Here is a 9,355-nt window from a genome sequence, read left to right on the forward strand (position 1 = left end):
AGTGTTAGGGTGAATGTTAGGGTTAGTGTGAGGGTGAGGATTAGGATTATGGTTAGGTTTAGGGTGAGGATAAGGGTTAGGCTGAGGGTTAGGCTTAGGGTAAGGTTTAGACTTAATGTTAGGGTTAGGGTAAGTCTTAGGTTGAAGGTAAGGGTGAAGGTGAGGATTAAGATTAGGGTTAGGGTTGATATGAGGGTTTGAGTTAGGGTTAGGTTGAGGTGAGGGTTACGGTGAGGGTTAAGGTTAGGGTTAGGGTTAGGGTTAGGCTTAGGGTTAGAGTGTGGGTTAAGGTGAGGGTGAGGGTTAGGGTTGGGTTAGGGTGAGTGTGAGTTTGAGGGTTAGGTTTAGGATTAGGGTTAGGGTGAGGGTGAGGGTAAGGTTTAGGGTGAGTGTTAGGGTGAAAGTGAGGTTTAGGGTTAGGTTAGGGTTAGGCTGAGGGTTAGGGTGAGGGTGAGGGTTAGTGTGAGGTTGAGGGTTAGGTTTAGGGTGAGGATTAGGTTTAGGATTAGGGTTAGGGTTAGGGCTAAGGTGAGGGTGTCGGTTGGGGTTAGGGTTAGGGTTAGGGTGAGGGTTAGGGCTAGGGTGAGGGTAAGGGTTAGGTTGAGGTGTATGGTTATGGTTAGTGTGAGGGTTAGGTTTAGTGTGAGGGTTAGGGTTAGGGTTATTTTTAGGGTTAGGGTTAGTTTTAGGGTGAGGGTGAGTGACAGTGTGAGATTTAGGTTTAGGTTTAGTGTTAGGTTTAGGTCGAGCGTGAGGGTGAGGGTTATCTTTAGGTTTAGGTTTAGGGTTAAGTTTAGGCTGAGGGTGAGCGTGAGGGTGAAGGTAAGGGTTAGTGTTAGGGTGAGAGTTAGGTTGAGGGTTAGGATTAGGGTTAGGGTGAGGGTCAGGGTGAGGTTAAGTGCTAGGGTGAGTGTTAGGGTGAGGGTGAGGTTTAGGGTTAGTGTGAGGGTATGGGTTAGGAGGAGGGTTAGGTTGAGGGTGAGCATTAGGGTTAGGGTGAGGGTGTGGTTTAGGGTTAGGGTTAGGATTAACGTGAGCATTAGTGTTAGGGTGAGGGTGAGGGTTAGGGTGAGAGTTAGGGTGAGGGTGATGCTGAGAGTGAAGTTTAGGGTTAGGGTTAGGGTGAGTGTGATGGTGAGGGTTAGGTTTAGGATTATGGTCAGGGTTAGGGTGAGGGTGAGGGTAAGGTTAAGGATGAGGGTGAGGTTGAAGGTTAGGGTTAGGGTGAGGGTGAGGGCTAGGATGAGGATGTGGGTCAGGTTGAGGTTTAGGTTGGGGGAAAGGTTGAGGGATACGCTGAGAGTGAGGGCAAGGTTGAAGGTGAGGGTTAGGGTGAGTTTTATGGTCAGGGATAGGGTTAGTGTGAGGGTGAATGTTAGGGTTAGTGTGAGGGTTAGGATTATGGTTAAGGTTAGGATTTGCGTGAGGATAAGTGATATGGTGAGGGTTAGCTTGAGGGTAAGGGTTAGGCTTAGCGTTAGGTTTAGGGAAAAGAATAAGTTGAAGGTAAGGGTGAGGTGAGGGTGAAGGTTAGGGGTAGGGTTAGGGTGAGGGTTAGAGTTAGGGTGAGTGTTAAGGTGAGGGTGAGGGTTAGGTTTAGGGTTAGGGTGAGTGTGAGGGTGAGGGTTAGGATTGAGGTGAGGGGAGGGTGATCGTCTCCTTTAGGTAAGGGTTAGGGTTAGAGTTAGTGTGAGGGCTAGGGTTAGGGTTAGGGTTAGGGTGATGTTTAGGGTAAGGGTGATTGTTAGGGTGAGGGTGAAGTTTCAGGTAAGGGCAAGGGTTAGGTTGTATGTGAGGGTTAGGTTTAGGGTGAGGGTTACGGTGTGTGTGAGGGTGAGTGTTACGGTGAAGGTTAGGATGATGGGGAGGGTTAGGGTGAGGATAAGGGTTAGGCTGAGAGTTAGGGTGCGGGTGAAGTTTAGGGTTACCATTAGGTTTAGGGTGATGTTTCGATTCAGGGTTAGGGTTAGGGTTAGCTTTAGGTTGAGGTTGATGGTTAAGGTTAGGGTTAGGGTTAAGGTGAGGGTGAGGGTAAGGTTTAGGATTAGGGTTACGTTTAGGCTTAGGGTGAGGGTAAGGATGAGGGTTAGTGTTAGGGTTAGGGTGAGGGTTAGGGTGAGGGTTAGCGTTAGGTTGATGTTTACTCTGACGGTCAGGTTTAGGGTGAGGGTTAGGGTGAGGGTTAGGGTGAGGGTTAGTGTGTGGTTGAGGCTTAGGGTTAGGTTGAGGGTTAGGGTGTGGGTGAGGCTTAGGGTTATGGTGAGTGTTAGGGCTAGGGTGAGCTTGAGGGTGAGGGTTAGTGTGAGGGTTAGGGTGAGGGATAAGGTCAGGGTTAAGGTGAGGGTTAATGTTAGTGTGTGGGTTAGGATTAGGTTTAAGGTTATGGTTAGGGTGAGGATAACGATTAGGGTGAGTTTTAGTGTGAGGGCTAGGGTGAGGGTGAGGATCAGGTTGAGGGTGAAGGCTAGGGTGAGTTTTAGGATTAGGGTTAGGGTTATTGTCAGGGTTTAGGTTAGGGTGAGGGTGAGGGGGAGTGTTAGGGTGAGGTTCAGTTTTAGGATGAGTTTTAGGGTAAGGGTGAGATTTAGGGTTAGTGTGAGGGTAAGGGTTAGGGTGAGGGTGAGCATTAGGCTTAGGGTGAGGGTGAGGTTTAGGGTTAGATTTAGGGTTAGGGTGAGGGCTAGGGTGAAGGTGAGAGTTAGGTTTAGCGTTAGGGATATGGTTAGGTTGATGGTGAGAGTTAGGGTTAGGGTTAAGGTGAGGGTTAGGGTTAGTGTGATGGTTAGTGTTAGGTTTAGGGTTAGGTTCAGGGTTAGGGTGAGGATTAGGGTTAGGGTGAGGGTTAGGGTTAGGGTTAGGTTTAGGGTTATGGTTAGGGTGAGGGTTTGGGTTAGACTTAGGGTTAAGGTGAAGTTTAGGGTGAGGGTAAGTGTTAGGGTTTGGTTTAGGGTGAGGGTTAGGGTGAGCCTTAGGTTTAGGGTGAGGTTGAGTTTTAGGGTGAGGGTTAGGGTGGAGGTGAGGTTTAAGGTGAGGGTGAGGGTGAGTGTGAGCGTTAAGGTTAGGGTTAGGGGGAGGGGAAGGGGGAGGTTTAGGTTTAGGGTTAGGGGTAGGGTTAGGCTAAGGGTGAGGGTGAGGGTGAGAGTTAGGGTGAGGGATAGGGTTAAGTTTAGGTTGAGGGATAGGGTTATTGTGAGGGTTAGGATTAGGATTAAGATTAGGGTTAGGGTGAGGATAAGGGTTAGGGTGAGGGTTAGGGTGAGGTAAGGGTTAGGTTTTGATTTAGGGTTAGGGTAAAGCTTAAATTGAGGGTAAGGGTGTGAGTGAGGGTTAGCGTTAGGGTAGGCTTAGGATAAGGGTTAGGGTGAGGGTGAGGGTAAGGTTTAGGGTGAGTATTAGGGTGAGGGTGAGGTTTAGGGTTATGCTTAGGTTTAGGGTGAGCATTAGGGTGAGGGTGAGGGAGAGGGTTAGGGTTAGGGTTAAGTTGACAGGGTGAGGGTGAGGTTTAGGGTTAGAGTTAGGTTCAGGGTTAGCGTAAGTGTGAGGGTTAGGCTGAGGGTGAGGGTAAGGTTTAAGGTGATATTTAAGGTGAGGGTGAGGGTTAAGGTGAGGGTGAGGTTTATGGTTAGGGTGAGAGTTAGCGTTAGGGTGAGGGTAAGGGTTAGGCTTAGGGTGAGGGTTAGGTTGAGGCTTAGGGTTAGGGTGAGGGTTAAGGTTAGCGTTAGGGTGAGGGTGAGGGTTAGGGTGAGGGAGAGGGTGAGTGTCAGGTTGAGGGTTATGGTTAGGTTTTGGGTGAGTCTGAGGGTGAGGTTTAGGGTTAGGATTTGTGTTAGGGTTTGAGTTAGGCAGAGCTTGAATTTGAGTGTGAGGGTTAGGGTTAGAGTTAGGGTGAAATATAGGGTTAGTGTGAGGGTTAGGGTGAAATAGAGGGTTAGGGTTAGGATTAGGGTGAAGGTTAGTGTGAGGGTGAGGGTTAGTGTGATTGTTAGGTTAGGGTGAGGATTAGGGTTAGGATTAGGTTTAAGGTGAGGGCTAAGTTGAGGGTGTGGGTTGGGGTTAGTGTTAGGGTTAGGGTGAGGGTTAGGTTTAGGGTGAGGATGAGGTTTAGGGTGAGGGGTACGTTTAGGGTTAGTGTGAGGGATAGGTTTATTGTGAGGGTTAGCGTTTAGTGTTAGTCTTAGGGTTAGGGTTAGGGTGAGGTTTAGGGTGAGCGTGAGGGTGAGGTTGAGGGTGAGGGTGAGGGTGAGGTTTAGGTTTAGGTTTAGGGTTAGGATGAGGGTGAGGGTTAGGGTTAGGATTAGGGTTATGGTTAGTATTAGGCTGAGGGTGAGGGTGAGGGAAAGGTTGAGGGTTAGTTTTAGGGTTAGGGTTAGTGTTAGGGTTAGGGTTAGTGTGAGGGTTAGGGTGTGGGTGAGTGTAAAGTTTAGGGTGAGAGTTAGTATGACCGTGAGATTTAGGGTTAGGGTTTGGGTGGGGGTTAGGGTGAGGGTGAGGGTTAGGGTGGGGGTGAGTGTTAGGGTTAGGTTGAGGATTAGGGTTAGGATTAGGGTTAGGGTGAGGGATAGGTTGAGGGTGAGGGTTAGGGTTAGTTTTAGGGGGAGGTTTCGGTTTAGGGTGAGGGCTAGGGTGAGGGTGAGTTTTAGGGTGAGAGTGAGGGTGAGGGTAAGGTTCAGTGTTAGGGTGAGGGTAAGGGTTAGAGTGAGCGCTAGGGTGAGATTGAGGGTTAGGGTGAGGGTGAAGGTGAGTGTGAGGGTTAGGGTTAGGTTTAGGGTGAGGGTGAGTGTTAGGGTGAGGGTGAGGGTTAGGTTTAGGGTGAGGATTAGGTTGAGGGTGAGGGTTAGGGTGAGGGTTAGGGTTAGGGTGTGGATTAGGGTTAGGGTTAGGGTGTGGGTTAGGGTTAGGGTGATGTTTATTGTTCAGATGAGGGTTAGGATGAGGGTGAGGGTTCAGGTGAGGGTGAGGCATAGTGTGTGGGTGAGGGTTAGGGTTTGGGTGAGCAATAGGGTGATGGTGAGGTTTGGGTTAGGGTTAGGGTTAGGATGTGTGTTAGGTTTAGGGTTAGGGTTAGGGTGAGATGTAGTATAAGGTGTAGGGTTACGGTTAGGGTGAGGGTTAGGGTTAGTGTGAGTGTACAGGTTAGGTTTAGGGTTAGGGCTAGTGTGAGGGTGAGGTTTAGTATTATGTTAAAGGTGATGGTTAGGGTTATGGTAAGGGTTAGTGTTAGGTTTAGGGTTAGGGTGAAGGTGCGGGTGAGGGTTAGGGTTTAGGTTAGGGTTAAGGTGACGGTAAGGATGAGGATTACGGTTAGGATTAGGGTCAGGGTTAGGGTTAGGCTGAGGGTGAGGGTGAGGTTGAGGGTTAGGGTTAGCGTGAGGTTTAGGGTTAGGTTTGGGATTAGGGTGTGCGTGAAGCTTAGGGTTAGGGGAAGGGTTAGGGCTACAGTGAGGGTGATTGATAGAGTCAGTTTTAGGGAGAGGTTTAATGTTAGTGTGAGGGTTAGGATTAGGGTTAAGGTTAGTTTTAGAGTTAAGGTTAGGGATAGGATGAGGATAACGATTAAGTTGATTGTTAGGGTGTGCGCTAGGGTAAGGGTGAGGAATAGGGTGAGGGTGAGGGCTAGAATGAGGGTTAGTGTTAATGTTACGGTTAGGGTTAGGGTGAGGGGGAGAGGGAGGGTTAGGGTGAGGGTTAGGGATACAGTTAGGGTTAGGGTGATGGTGAGGGTTAGGGTGAGGTTGAGGGTGAGGATGAGGTTTAGGGTTAGGGTTAGTTTGAGGCTTAGGGTGAGGGTGAGGGTTAGGGTGAGGGTGAGGTTTAAGTTTAGGATTAGGGTTAGGGTGACGGTTACAGTTAGGGTTTGGGTTCTGGTGACATTTAGGTTGAGGGTTAGGGTTAGGCTTAGGGTTATTTTGAGGGTTAGTGTGAGGTTTAGGGTTAGTGTTAGGTTTAGAGTGAGGATTAGCGTGAGTGTAAGTGTTAGGGTGAGGTTTAGGGTGATGCTGAGGGTTAGGGTTAGGGTTAGGGTGAGGGGTAGGGTGAGATTTATGGTTATGATTAGGGTTATTGTTAGAGTTAGGCTGAGGGTGAGAGTGAGGGTGAGGATGCGGGATAGGGTTAGTGTGAAGGTTAGGGTGATGGTGAGGTTAAGGGTTAGGGTGAGGGATAGGGTGAGATTGAGGTTTAGGGTTAGGGTAAGGGTTAGGTTGAGGGTTAGGGTGACGGTTAGGGCTAGGTTTAGGGTTAGGATTAAGGGAAGGTTTAGGTTTAGTGTGAGGGTTAGTGTTAGGATTAGGATTAGGGTGAGGGTCAGGGTTAGGGTTAAGGTTAGGGTGAGAATGATGGTTAGGGTTAGCGGGAGTGTTAGGGTGAGGGTTTGAGTGAGGTTTAGGGTTAGGCTTACGGTGAGGGTTAGGGTTAGGATTAGGGTGAGGGTGAGAGTGAGGGTGAGGGTTAGGTTTAGGATTAGGGATAGGGTGAATATTAAGGTTAGGTTTAGGGTCAGGGTGAGGTTTATGCTGAGGGATAGGGTTAGCGGTAGGGTGAGGGTTAGGTTTATTCTGAGTGTAAGGGTTAGGGTTTGGTTTAGGGTTAGGATTAGGGAGAGGGTAAGGGTTAGAGTGAGGGTTGGGGTGAGAGTGAGGGTTAGGGTTAGCATTAGGGTTAGGTTACTGTTAGGTTTAGGGTTAGGGTGAGGGCTAGAGTGAGGGTGAGGGTTAGGTTTAGTGTTAGGGATAGATTGAGGATTAAGTTGATGGTTAGGTTAATGTGAGAGTTAGGATTAGGGTTAGAGTGAAGGTGAGGGTAAGGTTTAGGGTAAGGGTAAGTGTGAGGGTGAGGTTTAGGGAGAGGGTGAGGTGAGTGTTAGGGTTGGGGTAAGGGTGAGAGTGCGGTTTAGGGTTAGGGTTTGGGTGAGGGTTAGGTTTAGGGTGAGTGTTAGGGTTAGGTTTAGGGTGAGGGTGAGGTTGAATGTGAACGTTAGTGTGAGGGTGAGTTGGAGGTTTAGGGTTAGGTTTAGGTTTGGATCAGGGTGAGGGTTAGGGATAGGATTAGGGTTAAGTTTAGTATTAGGCTGAGGGTGAGTGTGAGGGTGAGCATTAGGGTTAAGGTTAGGATGTAGGTTAGGGTTAGTGTGAGGGTTAGGGCGAGGTTGAGTGTAAGGGTTAGGGTGGACTTATTGTGACTGTGAGGTTTAGGGTTAGGGTGAGAGTGAGGGTGTGGGTGAGGGTGAGGGTTAGGGTGAGGGTGAATGTTAGGCTTAGGATGAGGATTAGGGTTAGGATTTCGGTTAGGGTGAGGGCTAGGTTGAGGGTGAAGCTTAGGGTTAGGGTTAGGGCTAGGGTTAGGTTGAGGTTTAGGGTTAGGGTGTGGGTGAATATTAGTGTGTGGGTTAGGGTTAGGGTGAGGGTTAAGTTTATTGTGAGGGTTAGGGTTAGGGTGAGGGTAAGGTTAAGAGTGAGGGCTAGGGTGAGCGTGAGGGTTAGGGTTAGGATTAGGGTGAGGGTGAAGGTGAGGGTTAGGGTTAGGGTGAGGCTTAAGTTTTAGTGTTATTGTGTCGGTAAGCGTTAGAGTTAGGGTTAGGATGAGGGTGAGGGTGAGGGTGAGGGTTAGGGTTCGGTTTAGGGTTAGAGTGAGGGTTAGGGTGAGGCGTAGGTTTAGGGTTATCTTGAGGGTTAGGTTTAGTGTGAGGGTTAGGGGGAGCGTTAGGGATAGGACAAGGCTGAATATAAGGGTTAGGGTGAGGGTTAGGGTGAGGGTGAGGGTTAGGGTGAGGGTTAGGATTTGGATTAAAGTTAGGGTTAGTGTGAGGATAAGCGATAGGGTGAGGATTAGGGTGCCGGTGAGGGTTAGTGTTACTGTTAGGGTTAGGGTGATGGTTAGGGTCAGGGTTAGGGTGAAGGTGATGTTAAGGTTAGGGTGAGGGATAGGGTGAAGTTGTGTGTTAGGGTTAGGGTAAAGGTTAGGCTGCGGGTCAGGGTGACGGTTAGGGTTAGGGTTAGGGTTGGGGTTAGGGGGAGGGTTAGATTTAGTGTGAGGTTTAGGGTTAGGTTTAAGGTTAGGATTTCGGTGAGGGTAAGGATTACTGTTAAGGTTAGGGTGAGAGTGAGGGTTAGGGTTAGCTTGAGTGTTAGGGTGAATGTGAGTGTGAGGGTTAGGGTTAGGATTAGGGTAAGGGTTAGGGTCAGGATTAGGATTAGGGTTATGGTCAAGCTGAGGGTGAGGGTTAGGGTTAGGGATAGGGTTAGGTTTAGGGTTAGCTATTGTGTGAGGTTTAGGAATAGGCTTAGGGTTAGGGTGAGGATAAGTTATAGGGTAGGTTTAGGGTTAGAGTGAGGGTGAGGGTGAGGGTTAGTGTTAGCGTTAGGGTGAGGGTGAGGGTAAGGTTTAGGATTAGGGTTAGGGTTAGGGTTAGGCTTATGATGAGGGTGATGGTGAGTGTGAGTGTTAGGGTTAGGTTGAGGTTGAGGGTTAGCGTTAGGTTGATGTTTAGGGTGAGGGTCAGGGTTAGGGTGAGGTTTCGGGTTCAGATGAGGGTGAGGGTTAGGTTGTGGGTGAGGCTTAGGGTTAGGTTGAGGGTTAGTGTGTGGGTGAGGCTTAGTGTTAGGGTGAGGGTTAGGGCTATGGTGAGGTTGAGGGTGAGGTTTATTGTGAGGGTTAGGGTAAGGTATAGGGTGAGATTTAGGGTTAGGGTTAGGGTTATTGTGAGGGTTAGGGTGAGGTTGAGGGTGAGAGTGAGGGTGCGGTATAGGGTTGGGTTAGGGTGAGGGTTGGGGTTAGTGTGAGGGTTAGGGTGACGGTGAGGTTAAGGTTTAGGATATGGGATATGGTGAGGTTGAGTGTTAGGGTTAGGGTAAGGTTTAGGCTGAGGTTTAGGCTGATGGTTAGGGTTAGGGTTACGGTTAGGGTTAGGGCGTGGGTTAGGTTTAATGTGAGGGTTAGTGTTAGGGTTAAGGTTAGGATTTGGGTGAGGGTAAGGATTAGGGTTAAGGTTAGGGAGAGACTGAGGGATAGGGTTAGCTTGAGTGATAGAGTGAGTGTTAGGGTGAGGGTTAGGGTGAGGGTTAGGGTAAGGGTTAGGGTTAGGATTAGGATTAGGGTTAGAATAAACCTGAGGGTGAGGGTGACGGTTAGGGATAGGGTTAGGGTGAGGGTTAGCTTTTGTGTGAGGTTTAGGAATAGGGTTAGGATTAGGGTGAGGGTAAGTTATAGGGTGAGGGTTAGGGTGCCTTTGAGGGTTAGGGTTACAGTTAGGGTTTGGGTCAGGGTTAGGGTCAGGGTTAGGGTTAGTGTTAGCATTAGTTTGAGGTTGAGGGTTAGGTATAGGGTTAGGGCGACCATTAGGTTTAGGTTGAGGTTTAGG

Source organism: Dipodomys merriami, unplaced genomic scaffold (assembly GCF_024711535.1).
Source record: "Dipodomys merriami isolate MVZ:Mamm:240054 unplaced genomic scaffold, mDipMer1.0.p SCAF_107, whole genome shotgun sequence".
Taxonomy (NCBI): domain Eukaryota; kingdom Metazoa; phylum Chordata; class Mammalia; order Rodentia; family Heteromyidae; genus Dipodomys; species Dipodomys merriami.